The sequence below is a fragment of the Pseudorca crassidens genome, chromosome 15 (genome assembly GCF_039906515.1).
Source record: "Pseudorca crassidens isolate mPseCra1 chromosome 15, mPseCra1.hap1, whole genome shotgun sequence".
Lineage (NCBI taxonomy): Eukaryota > Metazoa > Chordata > Mammalia > Artiodactyla > Delphinidae > Pseudorca > Pseudorca crassidens.
The window spans coordinates 36,115,023-36,129,611 of NC_090310.1; the positions used below are offsets into that span (position 1 = coordinate 36,115,023).

At 43.7% G+C, this 14,589-nt stretch overlaps 1 long non-coding RNA gene across 1 annotated transcript in view; it reads right to left on the minus strand.

Annotated features, from left to right (window-relative positions):
* The window catches only part of LOC137207226 (uncharacterized), a 39,036-nt gene that overhangs the window by 3,278 nt on the left and 21,169 nt on the right, over positions 1 to 14,589 (minus strand). Inside the window, exon 4 of the long non-coding RNA XR_010934992.1 lies at positions 140 to 415. This is a non-coding gene — a long non-coding RNA (uncharacterized lncRNA). The remainder of the gene's footprint in view (positions 1 to 139; positions 416 to 14,589) is intronic.

Consider the following 14,589-nt stretch of genomic DNA (forward strand, 5'->3'; position numbering starts at 1 on the left):
ACATGCCCTGCCCCCTCCCAACTCCCCTCACACACAAGCTGCTACATGCACTTGAACCTACTACTCTCCTGCTCTACAACCATTGCTGGCTCCCACCTGCTCGCTGAGAAAATCTGAGGCCCCATCACTTTGCTCCCACCTCGTCATCTGCTTCTCTCAGTGGCTTCACATGAGGTGGTTTGCTCCCTGTCACCAGAGTCTGTCCTGTATTTTTCCTCTATTGTAACTTTTCTCATGTTGTTCACTCTGGGCTGTGTCCTTCCCCATCAATGCAGCGCACGTGCTGAGGTCCACCTCCAGGGGCCTGAGTGAACTGCCACATTCTGCTGTTTCAGGTGCAGCTGACCTGCCTTGGGGGCCCTTGAGTTGGGAAGACACTGTGGAGTACAGCTGGGGCAAAGGTGCCTGTTGGGTGCTAGAGAGAAGGAAAGCAAGGGCGGTTAGAAGAAGGGGTGAGGAGGGCCACACACCGTATCAGAGCATGCCAGCCTAGAGTGGCAGGACGCAGTTCCAGCCCCAGCAAGGTCAGCTGCCTGCTGTGTGGCCTTGAGGAAGTCACTGAATGCCCCCACGCTTGCCTGGTTTCCCTACCACCCCCCAAAAAGCAAAGGTCTGCTGATGGTGAGTCTGTTTTCCTTTGTGGCCTCGGTTGGACCACTTTCCCCTGAGCATCAGGTCTGCAGGGGCACTCAGTCCTTGAAACAAGACCCTGGCATCACCCTTGCCTCTGACTTACAGGGTGGTGACAAAGCCAGAGAGCTGGCCCGAGGCAGCTACAGCTCACTGATTTGTCTGTAAGGCTGTTGGCTTTTGAAATCAGACAGGAAGGAGGGTTGAGGTGGAGCCCGGCACAGGAAGAGGTGAGGAGCCCCGGCTGCCGTGACAGCCGGTGGGCTCGGGGGAGTGCGGGAGCTGGCAGGCCGCGGCCCTGCTGCCCTGCACGGTAATCACCTCCTGATCCCTCCAGACAGGGCTTCACTCCTGCCCTGGACAGATCCTGACGGCTCGGGGACCAGCTGACCAGCCACAGAGATTCCCAGGACATCCTCACACCCACCCAGCTGCCTCTGTCCACTGGAGCAGGGCTGAGCCCAGGAGCGCTGGGATGGACGCCCTCGGCCCCCCAGCATTGGCATCCCTGGAGCAATGAGGCCCGGGAGGTAAGTCGAGTCCAGACTGTCTCAGTACAGGATGGGGGAGAAAGAGGAGACAGCTGGCAGAAAGGACCATGACTTTGAAGGCCTGAGCCACTCTGTGGAGTGGTGGCTGGGGCAACTCCAGGAAGGTGTCCCCATGGGTGCCAGGAGCTGCTGGGAAGGACTAGATAACGGTGTGAAATAAGCAAACAGGTGCCTAAGGACAGCCCACAATGGGCCAAGGCGACAAAGCCCAGCACCCCAGGTACCAATGATGGGACAGGAGGAGCAGGAAGTAGCTGGAAAGTGCTGCAGGCAGGCAGAGGTGAGGTTGAGCAGTGCAGCCCAGTGGTTAAACTTGGAATCAGCAGACCTGGGCACTATCCTAGCATCCCCTTTCCTCCCTTAAGATGGAGGGGACAATACCAGACCTGCCCAGGGTCCTGAGGACCAAGGGAGGTGGTGCAGGTGGGGTTGGGTCTATCACCCAGTGCCTGCTCCATAAATGTCACCCTCATGTTGGGTGAGCAGTCCCCAGGGTCCTCTCCCAGCTGCACCCTCGGATGGAGGTGAGGTTCATCATTCTGAGAGGGACGGTAATCACAGAGGCTTTCTCAGAAGAGGCACCATAGAGCTGGTTCAGGGTGGCTATTGGTCATAGGGCCCTCCCCTGTGGCCAGGCTCCTGGGTCCCAGGGTTTTTCCCTGTCCCCTCAAAGGACGCACATGCTTTCCCTGAGCCCTAGGGCTCACCCTTGGCCATTACAGGGAAACCTGCAGCTGGCTCCCAGGTGGGGGTGCAGGCTGGGCACCTCCTCCTCTGTCCCAGGGGTGCCAGGATCCCCAGGGTTGAGCCTGTCCCGGTCCCCAAGAGGGTTCCAGGGCAGTGAAGTTAGGAGTGCTGTGTCTCACGGTGAAGGCACTGCTTCCTCCCTCTGGGAAAGGCTGTTTGGTCTCAGGTGGTCAGCGGTCATGGTTGGGGGGGCCACCTAAAAGGGCTGAGAACTGAAGTCTCCGGCCCTGGGGGGCAGGGGTGGGAGTCAGGAGACAGGAACATCCGAGAAGCTGTGGCCTGGGACACGGGCAGCCCAGGAGGGAGGGCAGCACTGCACGCCCCACAGTCACCAAGTGCAGGTGGGCAGAGCAGAGGCCGGTTGCTCTCACACAGGCCTGGCAGACGGGACTAGGGCCCCTGGAAGGATAGCATAGGACAAGCTGGACCTTGTTGGCAGAGACAATGAGGAAATCGGGGCCTGGGCCTCAGGGATGAGACAGAAGCCCAGCTGTGGAGCCTGAGGGACAGGGTCTGAGTGATTCCAGCACAAGGGCACGCAGGCCCTTAGCTGTGTCCTGCCCCATGGATGAAGCACTGGAGGATGCATGGGAGCGGGGAAGCCCTACTCCAGGGAGGTGGCCGTGGAACCCCGGTCCTGTGTCTGGCCTTGCCCTGCCCGCTACAGCACAGACCCTCTGCAGACTGACCGCCCTCTGGCCCTAAAAGCCCCCAAGGCGATCCAAGGCCCACCCGCCCTCAGTCTTCTTCCCTTTAAGCTGGGCTCTCAGGCTTCCTGCTGCTCACCGGAGACTGTCTACACTGGGCAGGGTCTACCTGGCTGTCCCTGGTGGCATGTGTGGCCACCGGATGTCATCCTGCTCAGAAGTCTGTGGTAGGTTCCACCCTGTGAGGGTGGCATCTGGGGCTGTAAGCAGGGCTGTCCACACAGGTGGCCAGGTAGCCACCCTCAGCCGCTGCTGGCCCTGGGAGGTCATGGGAATGGTGTGGCTCCTGGGCCAACTGCTGGGGTCTCCTCTTCTGTTCTTGTTGGGACAAGGTGTCCAAAGGTGAAGGCCAGGCTGGGGGGGCTCTTATCTGAGTGGGGCCTGAGTAGGGGTGCCAGATAACAGAACACCTTGTTAATATTTAATCTCAGATAAAGAATGAGTTTTGTTTTTTTTAAGTATAAGTATGTCCCAAGTAGTACATAAGATATACTAGAAGAATTATTTGTTGTTTGTCTGAAATTCAAATTTCACTGGCTGTCCTGTATCTTAATTTGCTAAATCTGGCAACCCTAGGCGAGGTCAGTGGGGCAAGAAAGATGGGTGTCTGATCAGGAGGGAATGTTGGCCCCACTGCTGAGTGGTTGCTGGGACCCAGAGGCAAGGAGCTCGCCCTCCCACCTTCCCAGGCACACTCAGGCCGGCCTCTTCCTCCTGCTCACTCTCGCCTTCTGCAGTCGCTTCTTTGTCACTTTCCTAGCCTCTCTCTGGCCCAGTGGTTCTCAACTCTGGCTGCTCATTAGAATCACCTGGGTAGCTTTAAAATGCATCCATGTAGGGGCTCTACCCCAGACCAGTGAAATCTCTGCGCAGTTGGGCTAAGCAGTGGCTTTTTTAAAATAGCGCTCCATAGAATGACCATAAAATCCAGCAATTCCACTTCTGGGTATACACCCAAAAGAGTTGAAAGCAGGACCTTGAACTGCTATTTGTACTCCCACGTTCACAGCAGCATTATTCACAAGAGCCAAAAGGTGGAAACAACCTAAGAACAATATCTATTGACGAATGGATGAATAAACAAAATGTGGTCCATCCATAAACTGGAATATGATTTAGCCTTAAAAAGGAATGAAATTCTAGTACTTGTTACAACTTGGATGAGCCTGGAAAACATTATGCTCAAAGAGGCCAGATGCAAAGGGACAAATACTGTGTGATCCCACTTACATGAGGTACCTAGAGTTGTCAGATTCATATAAACAGAAAGTGGTTACCAGGGGCTGGGGAGTCAGTGCTTAATGAGTACAGAGTTTCCATTTGGGAGGATGAAAAAGTTCTAGAGGGGGATGGTGGTGATGGTTGCACAACATTATAAATGTACTTAATGTCACTGAATTGAATGCTTAAAAAATAGTTAAAATAGTAAATTTTATGTTAGGTATACTTTACCACAATAAAAATTTTAAATTAAAAAAATATTTAGTGCGCCAGACAATGTCCTGCCAGAGCTGAGAGGCACTGAGCCTGGCCCTTCTTCAACATGGTCCTGCGTACTCCTGGCCACCACCCCACCCCCACCAAAGCATAGTCTGTTACTTGGTGGGTGTACCTGGACATCCAATGCAGGAGGCTGTGTCCAGCCCTGGGCCACACCCTGACATTGCCCTGAGAGCAGGACAGAGGCCTGAGTGTCCCAGCTCATGCACTAAGAGACTGCAGTAACAGTGCTTCATTTTGGTTTACATACATTTGAACTTTTAGATAGCTGCTAGCATAACGTTCTCTAAATTGAGGTATAACTTAGACAGTAAAGTGAGCTCAATGGATTTTTATATATGTGTACGCCTGTGTGTACACCATCCAGATTAAATTAGATAGAAGTTTACAGCACCCTAGAAGGCTCCCTCATGCCCCGTCCAGTCAGAACCGCCTCCAAGTGTAACTACTACTTTGACTTCTATCTTTTCAGATTGGTTTGGCCTGACTTTAAACTTCCTACAAATGGAATCACAAGAGTGTGTCTCTTTTGCATCAGACTTCTTTCACTCACAATGTCTGCGAGAGTCAGCCATAGTGTTGAGGATATCAGTAGCTTATTCTGTTTCTTTATAATGTAGGATTTGATTGTATGAATATTCCAAAAAAAATCTCAATCTTTTGTTGATGGACATTGGTTGTTTCCACTCTTCTGGAGTTTATGAATAAAGCTGCTATAAATATTCTGATCTGGGTTTTGGTGGACATAAACACTCGTTTCTGTTGGGTATATACCCAGGAGGGAAATTACTGGGTCACAGAAATATGCATATTTAGTCTTACCATTACCAAACATTTTTCCAGAGTGATCTTAATTTTCATTTTCTGATTACTAATGATATTCTCTGCAGTGACATTCTTTCAAGTTTTGGCTCAGTTTATCATCAGGTGTCTGTTTCTTACTGATTGATTAAGGTGTTGGGGATGTTGTCTCCTAGTCAATGGTTTGCTTTTTCACCTTTTAATGCTGTCTTCTAATGAACAGATATTCCTAATTTTAATGAATCTCAATATATTGTTCTTTTCTTTCATGGTTAGTGCTTTTTGTGTTCTGTTTAATCTTTACGTAGACCAAGTTCAAAAAGATATATATATATATTTTTTTTGCGGTATGTGGGCCTCTCACTGTTGTGGCCTCTCCTGTTGCAGAGCACAGGCTCCGGACGTGCAGGCCCAGCGGCCATGGCTCATGGGCCCAGCCACTCTGTGGCATGTGGGATCTTCCCGGACCGGGGCACGAACCCGTGTCCCCTGCAACAGCAGGTGGACTCTCAATCACTGCACCACCAGGGAAGCCCTAAAAAGATATTTTATCCTGTATTTTTTCTAAGGCTTGACTGTGTTAGCATTCACATTTAGATAGATCTATGATCCAGCTTGAATTAATGTTTTGTGTACGGTGTGAAGTAGAGGTCAGGGTTCACTTTTCCCATATGAATATCCCATTAGCCAGCACAATTTAATGCCCACTGAATTGCATTGGAGGCCTTGTTATAAATCAGGTGCCCATATATGTATGGGTCTGTTTCTGGACCCTCTATTCTAGTGCACTGGTCTATTTGTCTGCCCTTGTACCAATACCTATAGCTCTATACTAAGTCTTGATATTGTGTAGTGTAAGTCCTCAGGCTTTGTTCTTCTTCTTCAAGATTATTTTGTCTATTTCAGGGTCTTTTGTTTATGTTTTAGAATCAGCTTACCAATTTCCACCCTCCCCATCGCCCTCCAAAAAGCCTGCTGGGATTTTGATTGGTATGTCAATCTATAGATCATCTTAATAATACTGAGTCTTTCAATCCACGAATATGGCAAATCCCTACTTTAGGTCTTCTTTAATTTCTCTTAGTATTGTTTCATAGTTTTCAATGTGGAGGTCATGCAAATTTTTTTGCTAGATTTATTCTTTTTTTAATATTTATTTGGCTATGCTGGGTCGTAGGTGTAGCACGCAGGATCTTTGTTGCAGCACGTGGGATCTTTATTTGCGGCATGTGAACTCTTAGTTGCAGCACGTGGGATCTAGTTCCCTGACCAGGGATCAAACCCAGGCCCCCTGCATTGGGAGCATGGAGTCTTAGCCACTGGACCACCAGGGAAGTCCCTAGATTTATTCTTATATATTTGATTTTTTAAATGGTATTTAAAATTTTTACTTTTGACTTGAGTGTTGCTAGTACGTAGAAATATAACTGATCTTTTTGTGTGTTGATCTTGTGTCCAGAAACCTTGTTAAGTTCATGTATTAGTTCTAATAGTTCTATTGTAGATTCTTTTGGATTTTCAAAGTATACAGTCATGTCAACTGTGAATAGTGACAGTTTTATTCTTTCCTTTTCCAATCTTGATGTCTTTCATTTCTTTTATTTGCCCTATTGCACTAGCACCTACTTAAAAAAAAAACAAAACCATCAACTAGAAGAGGTCACCCCTGGGGAGTGGAAGTGAGGTATATACTTTACTTACTTTTGTATTATTTAAATGATTTTAATGTTTTACTTTTATAATTCTATAAGCAATCTATTTAAATGAGGGGAAGCAATACACATTAGTTACCAAAATCTAAGCAATCAAAATTCACAAAATAAGAAATAATTCCTTAATCCCACTGTCAAATATTTCCAGCTAATCTCTAGCCAGACAAAAACAGTATCCTATTTTCTTTTTAAAACATAAAGGTATCCCATCATAATTCTCCTCTGCACATCGAGTTTTTTCCCCACACAAAAATACATTGTAGGGCTTCCCTGGTGGCATAGTGGTTAAGAATCTGCCTGCCAATGCAGGGGACACGGGTTCGAGCCCTGGTCTGGGAAGATCCCACATGCTGCAGAGCAACTAAGCCCATGCACCACAACTACTGAGCCTGCGCTCTAGAGCCCGCGAGACACAACTACTGAGCCTGCATGCTGCAACTACTGAGCCCACGTGCCACAACTACTGAAGCCCGCACGCCTAGAGCCCGGGCTCTGCAACAAGAGAAGCCACTGCAGTAAGAAGCCTGTGCATTGCAACGAAGAGTAGCCCCCGCTCACCGCAACTAGAGAAAGCCCACTCGCAGCAACGAAGACCCAATGCAGTCAAAAATAAATAAAATTAATTAAAAAAAAATTTTTTTAATACATTGTAAACCATACAGGAAGCTCAACAAACTCCAAGTAAGATTAGTTCAAAAAGACCCACACCAAGACACATTATAATCAAACCTTCAAAAAACAAAGACAATCTTGAAATCAGCAAGAGAGGAAGAAAATCATCACACACAAGGGATCCTCAATAAGATTATCAACAGACTTCTCATCAGAAACTTTGGAGGCCAGAAAAGAGTAGGCTGACATATTCAAATTGCTCAAAGAAAAAAACCTATCAACCAAGAGTCTTATATCCAGCAAAACTGCCCTTCAAAATTAAGGGAGGGGCTTCCCTGGTAGCACAGTGGTTGAGAATCTGCCTGCCAGTGCAGGGGACACGGGTTTGATCCCTGGTCCAGGAAGATCCCACATGCCACAGAGCAACTAGGCCCGTGAGCCACAACTACTGAGCCTGCGCTCTAGAGCCCACGAGCCACAACTACTGAGCCCACATGCCACAACTACTGAAGCCCGTGCACCTAGAGCTCATGCTCCTCAACAAGAGAAGCCACCACAATGAGAAGCCTGCAAACCGCAAAGAAGAGTAGCCCCCACTCGCTGCAACAAGAGAAAAGCCGACGCACAGCAACGAAGACCCAATGCAGTCAGAAACAATAAATAAAATTAATAAAATTAATAAATTTATTTTTAAAAAATTAAGGGAGAAATTAAGACATTCCCAGATAAACAAAAGCTGAGGGAGTTCATGACCATGACCTTCCCTGCAAGAATGCTCAGGGGAGTCCTGAGCACTAGACAGTAGTAACTCAAAGTCATATGGAGAAATAAAGATCTCAACAAAAGTCAACACATGGGCAATTATAAACGCTAGTAACAATGGTTTATAACTGCACTTTTTGTTTTCTACATGATTTAAGATACTATTATATTTAAAGAAAAAAACCAGTTATTAGTGTACAAGCTAATATTACTATATCTTTGGTTTGTAACTTCAAATTTTGTTTTCTACATAATATAAGAGACTAAAGAATTTTTTTAAATTATTAGTTTATGTTTGGGGGGCACACAATGCATAAAGGTGTAATACTGTGACATCAACAACCAAAAGGGGTGGGGACAGAGCTGTAAAGGAGCAAAGTTTTTGTTTGTTATTGAAGTTAAGCTGGTATAAATTTAAATTAGAGTATTATAACTTTAGGATATTAAATGTAACCCATGGTAACCACAAAGAAAATAACTAAAATATATACACAAAAGGAAATGAAAAAGGAATTTTAACATTTCAGTACAAAAAATCAACTAAATACAAAAGAAGACGGTAATGCAAGAAATGAGGGGGGAAGCAATAAGGCAGAATAAAAACAAATAGCACAATGACAGAAGTAAGGCCCTTCTTATCAGCAATTACTTTAAACGTAAATGGGTTAAACTCTCTAATCAAAAGACAGAGATTGGCAGAATGGAGAAAACCATGTGATCCAACTATAGGATGTCTATGAGAGACTAACTTTAGATCCAAAGACACAAATAGGTTGAAAATGAAAGGATAAAAAAAAGATATTCCATGGGGAGTTCCCTGGTTGCCTAGTGGTTAGGATTCTGGGCTTTCACTGCTGTGGCTCGGGTTCAATCCCTAGTTGGGGAACTGAGATCCCACAAGCCGTGCAGCATGGCCCCACCCAAAAAACCTAAAAACTACATTCCATGACAATAGTAACCAAAAGAGAGCAGGGGAAGCTATACTGATATCAGACAAAAAAGGCTTTAAATCAAAAAAGGTTACAAGAGACAAAGAAGGACATTTTATATTAATAAAAGATTTGAAACAGCAAGAAGATATAACAATTATAAACATTATATACCTAATGAAAGACCATTAAAACATATGAAGCAAAAACTGATAGGACTGAAGGGAGAAATAGTTCCACAATAATAGTTGGATACTTTAATAACCCACTCACAATAATGCATAGAACAACCAGACAGAAGACAAATAATGAAATAGAAGTCTTAACACAATTAGATCTAACAGACACATACAGAATACACTACCCAACAAGAGAATATTCTTTTCAAATGCACATGGGATTTTAACAGAGCTGACCATATGTTAGGCTACAAGTTAAGTCTTTAGAGATTTTAAAATATAGATATTATACAAAGTATCTTCTCTAACCACAGTGGGATGAACTTAGAAATAAATAACAGAAGAAAAACTGGAAAATGCATGAAATTGCAGAAATTAAACAACACACTATTTTTTTAAAATTTATTTTATTTTTATTTACTTTTGGCTGCGTTGGGTCCTTGCTGCAGAGCGCAGGCTCCCTCCAGTTCCGGCAAGCGGGGGCCACTCTTCGCTGAAGTGCACGGGCCTCTCACCACAGTGGCCTCTCCTGTCACAGAACACAGGCTCCAGGCACTCGGGCTTCAATTATTGCAGCGTGTGGGCTCAGCAGCCATGGCTCACAGGCCCCAGAGCATAGGCTTAGCAGCTGTGGCACACAGGTCCAGTCACTCCGTGGCATGTGGGAGCCTCCCAGACCAGGGCCCAAACCTAGGTCCCCCGCATTGGCAGGCGGACTCCCAACCACTGTGCCACCAGGGAAGCCCAAACAACACACTTTTAAATCACTAATGTATTAAGGAAGAATTCACAAGGAAAATTTAAAAATACTCAGAGATGAATAAAAATGAAAACACAACATGCCAAACTTATGGGACACAGTGAAAGTGGTGCTAAGGGAGGAAACTGATAGCTATAAGTATTTATATTAAAAAATGGGAAAGATCTCAAATCAACAACCTAACTTTACAACTTAAGAAAACTAGAAAAAAAAGAACTAAACCCAAAACTAGCATAAGGAAGGAAATAATAAAAATAAAACAGAAAATAGAAAAATGATAGAGAAAAATCAATGACACCAAAAGCTGGTTCTTCAAAAAGATTAATAAAATTGACAAATCTTTTGCTAGATGGACTAAGGAAAAAGAGAGACAACTTAAATTACTAAAACTAGAAAAGAGGGACTTCTCTGGCAGTCCAGTGATTAAGACTCTGTGCTTCCAATGCAGGGAGCATGGGTTCGATCCCTGGTCAAGGACCTAAGATTCCACATGTCATGTGGTGCAGCCAAAAATATATATATATATATTCACTAGTGAATTCTACCAAACATTTAAAGAAGTAATACCAATCCTTCTCAAAATTTTCTGAAAAGTTGAAAAGGAGAGAACATTTCCCAACCCATTCTATGAGGCCAGCATTACCCTGATACCAGAGCCAAACAAAGACACTATAAGAAAAGAAAAATATAGGTATCCCTTATGAGCACTGATGCAAAAATCTTCAACAAAAACCAAATGGAATTTATTCACGGAATACAAGGATGGTTCGACATAGGAAAATCAACCAATGTAATATGCCACATAAACAAAAGGAAGGAAAAAACCCACATGAACATCTCAACTGACACAGAAAAAGCATTTGACAAAATTGAACATCCCTTCATTATAAAAACACTCAGTGGGCTTCTCTGGTGGCGCAGTGGTTGAGAGTCCGCCTGCCGATGCAGGGGACACGGGTTCGTGCCCCGGTCCGGGAAGATCCCACATGCCGTGGAGCGGCTGGGCCCGTGAGCCGTGGCTGCTGAGCCTGCGCATCCGGGACCTGTGCTCCACAACGGGAGGGGCCACAACAGTGAGAGGCCCGCGTACCACAAAAAAAACAAACAAAAAAAAAAGCAGTAAGCTAGGAATAGAAGGAATCTATCTCCACATAATAAAAACCTGCAGCAAACATCATACTCAATGATGAAAGACTGATAGTGATTCCTCTAACATTGGGAACAAGGTAAGGATGCCTGCTTTCACCACTTCTATTCAATATAGTACTGGAAGTTCTAGCCAGAGCAATTAGGTAAGAAAAAGAAACTGAAGGGGAAAAAATGAAATTTCTATCCAAAGAAGATTGGTAAAATTATTATGGCCAAGTTATACAGTGGAAAATTATGTGGCCATAAAAGGCCACACAGAAAAGTCATACAAATTGGAAAGGAAGAAGTAAAATCATCTGTTTGCAGATATGATTTTTTATGCAGAAAATCCTAAAGGTTCCACAAAACAATTGTTAGAACTAATAAGTGAATTCATCAAAGTAGCAGGATACAAAGTCAACACACAAAATTCACCTTCATTCCTATACATGAACAATGAACAACCTGAAAAGGACATCACAAAAACGATTCCATTCACAATAACATCAAAAAGAATAAAATGCTTAGGAATTAACTTAACCAAGGAGGTAAAAGACCTGTACAATGAAAGCTACAAAACACTGCTGAATTAAAGAAGACATAAATTAATGGAAACACATCCCATGTTCATGAACTTGAAGACTTAATATTGTTAAAATGTCAATACTACTGAAAGCTAGCTATAGACTCAGTGCAATCCCTATCAAAATCTCAATGACATTTTTTTTTGCAGAAATATAAAAACCCAACTTAAAATTCACATGGAATTTCAAGGCACCTCAAATAGCCAAAACAATCTTGAAAAAGAACAAAACTAAATAAGAACCTGCCGTATTAAAAAAAAAAAAAAAAAAGAACAAAACTAGAGGACCCACACTCCTTTTTTTTTTTTTTTTTTTTTTTTTTGCGGTACGCAGGCCTCTCACTGTTGTGGCCTCTCCCGTTGTGGAGCACAGGCTCCGGACACGCAGGCTCAGTGGCCATGGCTCACGGGACTAGCCGCTCCGCGGCATGTGGGATCTTCCTGGACCGGGGCACGAACCCGTGTCCCCTGCATCGGCAGGCGGATTCTCAACCACTGCACCACCAGGGAAGCCCCAAGGACCCACACTTCTTAATTTCAAAATTTACCACAAAGTGGCAGTAATCAAAAGAGTATGGTATTAGCATAAAGACAGACATGTAAACCAATGGAATAGAATAGAGAGCCCAGAAATAAACCCTCATGTATGTGGTAAAATGATTTTTGACAAGGGTGCCATGACCATTCAATGAGAAAAGGACAGTCTTTTCAACAAATGGTGCTATGAAAACTGGATATCCACATACAAAAGAATAAAGTTGGATCCTTACCTAATACCATACACAAAAATTAACTCACAATGGATAAATGTAAGACCTAAACCAATAAAACTCTTAGAAGAAAACAGAGGACAAAGCTTCACAACATTGGATTTGTCAATTATTTCTTGGATATGACACCAAAAGCACAGGTAACAAAAGAAAAATTAGACAAATTGGACTTCATGAAAATTAAACAATTTTGTACATCAAAAGACACTATCCAGAGTACAAAAAACAGGATGGAAGAAAATATTTGCAAATCATGTATCTGATAAGGATTTAATATCCAGAATATATAGAGAACTCCTAAAACTCAACAACAACAAAAAACCCAAACAACCTGATTGAAAAATGGGCAAAGGATTTGAATAGATATTTCTCCAAAGAAGACATATAAATGGCCGATAAGCACACGAAAAGATGCTCAACATTACTAATCATTGGGGAAACACAAATCAAGACTACAATGAAATACCACCTCACACCCATTAGGATGGCTGCTATCAAAAAACCAGAAAACAACAAGTACTGGTGAGAATGTGGAGAAATTGGAACCCTGTGCACTCACTGTTGGTGGGAAAGTAAGATGTTAAAGCTGCTTTGGAAAACAGTGTGGCAGCTCCTCAAAAAATTAAAAATAGAGTTACCATATGATCCAGCAATTCCACTTCTGGGTATAAACCCTAAAGAATTGCAAGTGCGGTCTTAAAGAGTTCACCTTTGTACACCCATGTTTGTAGCAGCATTATTTACCGAAGTTAAAACATAAAAGCAGCCCAAGTACTCACTGACAGGTGAATGGATAAGAAAAATACGGTACCTACATACAATGGAATATTATTCAATCATAAAAGGGAACAAAATTCTGATACATGTTGCAATATGGATGAACCTGGAAAACATTATGCTCAGTGAAAGAGGCCAGATGCAAGAAGACCAATATTGTATGATTCTACTTATATGAGGTACTTAGAGTCATCAAAATCATAAAGACAGAAAGTACAGGGGTGGTTGCCCAGGGCTAGGGAGGAGGGGAGCATAGGGAGTTGTTGTTTAATGGGTATAGAGTTTCAGTTTTACAAGATAAAGAGAGTTAAGGGGATGATCGTGGTGATGGTTGCACAACAGTGTGAATACATTTAATACCACTGACCTGTACACTTAAAAATGGTTAAGATAGTAATTATGTTATATGAATTTTACCACAATTTTTAAAAAGTGGAAAAAAAAACATTGAAATTCTAGAAAAGGTAAAACTATAGTGAAAAAAGCAGATGGATGGCTCAGGGCCAGAGGGGTGTGGTTGGGGTAGACAGCAAAGGGGCATGAGGGATCACTTTTTGGGAGAAAGAAATGTTCAGTGACTTGATTGTGGTAGATGTTACAGAGGTGTATACATTTGTCAGAACTCATATAACTCTATTTGAAATGCATGCATTTTATTTTATATAAATTATAATTCAGGACTTCCCTGGTGGCACAGTGGTTAAGACTCCATGCTCCCAATGCAGGGAGCCTGGGTTCGATCCCTGGTCAGGGAACTAGATCTCACATGCATGCCGCAACTAAAAGTTCGCATGCCACAACTAAGGAACCTGCCGGCCGCAACTAAGACCTGGTGCAACCAAATAAATGATAAAATAAATAAATAAATAAAAAATATATATATATATAGGATTCTCATTTTAAAAAAAATTATACCTCAGAAAAGTGATTAAAACCTTTATACCAGGGCTTCCCTGGTGGCGCAGTGCTTAAGAATCCGCCTGCCAATGCAGGAGACACGGGTTCGAGCCCTGGTCCAGGAAGATCCCACATGCTGCGGAGTAACTAAGCCCGTGCGCCACAACTACTGAGCCCGTGCGCCACAACTACTGAAGCCCGCGTGCCTAGAGCCCGTGCTCCACAACAAGAGAAGCCCATGCACCGCAACGAAGAGTAGCCCTTGCTCGCCACAACTAGAGAAAGCCCATGCGCAGCAACAAAGACCCAACGCAGCCAAAAATAAATAAATAATAAATAAATGAATTTTTAAAAAAAACCTTTATAACATTAAGAGACAAAAAAAATACACTGTGGACATTTCCAGTTTGACCTTATTATTTTTTATGGCCACGTAGGTTTCCACTGTTTAACTGCGCCAAAATAATTTTACCAATTCTCTCTGGATAGAAATTTAGTTTTTTTCCCCTTCAATTTCTTGTTGTTGTAAACAATGTTTCAGGAT